The sequence below is a fragment of the Nanorana parkeri genome, unplaced genomic scaffold (genome assembly GCF_000935625.1).
Source record: "Nanorana parkeri isolate BGI_ZX_2015 unplaced genomic scaffold, ASM93562v1 scaffold2092, whole genome shotgun sequence".
Taxonomy (NCBI): domain Eukaryota; kingdom Metazoa; phylum Chordata; class Amphibia; order Anura; family Dicroglossidae; genus Nanorana; species Nanorana parkeri.
The window spans coordinates 211,630-213,090 of record NW_017308360.1 but is presented as its reverse complement, the minus strand read 5'-3'; positions in this window follow the sequence as shown (position 1 = coordinate 213,090).

The window sequence follows — 1,461 nt, the reverse complement described above, 5'->3', positions numbered from 1 at the left end:
AAGCTTTGGGAGTCGTTATGACGATGAGATGTAAAAATAGATCGGAAATAAGAAACTCTCTTATTATGTTGCATGTTAAATGATACAATGAATTGTGTTGCGGATCTCTCCTCTGCATAGGAGATGTGTGGAGCTGTGTATGCGATATCCGCGGCGCTATCAGGAGTCCGACTGCCCAACGCAGAGCAAGAAGAGCCGGAGATTATCATTCCCTTGATTAAATTGTTTCATGTTAATCCCCTGCAGCCCCCTCCCCCACCCTAGAGACAAATTCTATCCATCATCATCATCAATCTTTCCCATATTGTCTGTCTGCCTAACTGTTGGCAGCACACAAAGTTCAGGTTCTTATATCAATAATTTGATGTTGGGCTTACCGGGAGACAGAAGGGAAGCAGCGCTTGCCAAAACCCCAGGTCTGCATTGGTCTGATGACGATTGGAAGGGGGTGTGGAAAGATATTTCCCGGTGTTCCAGTAACGTGACAAACTCTGAGGTTGCCTATGAAGTATTGTTTCGGTGGTACCTAGTCCCGACCCGTTTAGCTAGAATGTATCCCGTCATAATCTACTAATTGCTACACAGGATGCTGGACACCCCAGGGGACATGCTACATACCTGGCTGTCCTGCCCCTTCGCTGCCCGGTTCCGGACCAGAATATTTCGTTTACTCTCGACTCTATTCGCCAAAGATATCTCTAAAGACCCGACACGGGCTCTACTCCATGCCTCAGTACCCGGATCGAATAAATCTCAGGGTGCCCTGGCTCACCAAGTATTCATTGCTGCCAAATTAACCGGGAAATTGGAAAAAAAAATTTGGTAAAATTTTTTTGGTAAACTCCCGTATCGGGAGTTTACCAATAGCTTGGATAATGTTCTCTTAAATGAACGGTTATCATGTGTCCCAACCAATACACATGCCAAATTTCTTAAGATCTGGGAAGCCTGGATTCTACATAATCACCCTGATCTGGATGTCAACACCCTTCACCGCCTGTGATATCGTCTACAGCAGGGGTGCCCATTAGGTAGATGGTGATCTACCAGTAGCTCTCTAAGCTGATGCTGGTAGATTAGGAAAGAGAGAGAGGAGAGACAGCCAAGAGAGAAAATGAGGAATGACAGCCAGGAGAGACAGCCAGGAGGATGAGCAAGGAGAGACAGCCAGGAGAGAGAGAGCGAGGGAGGTTTTTTTTTTCGTTGGTAGATCTCATGTAGCTCGTCATTTGAAAAGTAGATCTCAACACAAAAAAAATTGTGGGCACCCCTGATCTGTAGAGTCAAGGGGTAATGAATGTGAGGCCCAGTGGCGGAACTACCAGGGTCGCAGAGGTCGCGACCGGGCCCTGGAGTTCGGCCACTTGGAGGGGGCCCAGGACAGGAGTAAGGGGCCACTGGTGACTGCTGATTACCAGTCCCGGGACCTCTTCCTCCCGTCCTGGGCCCTACATGCTTCAC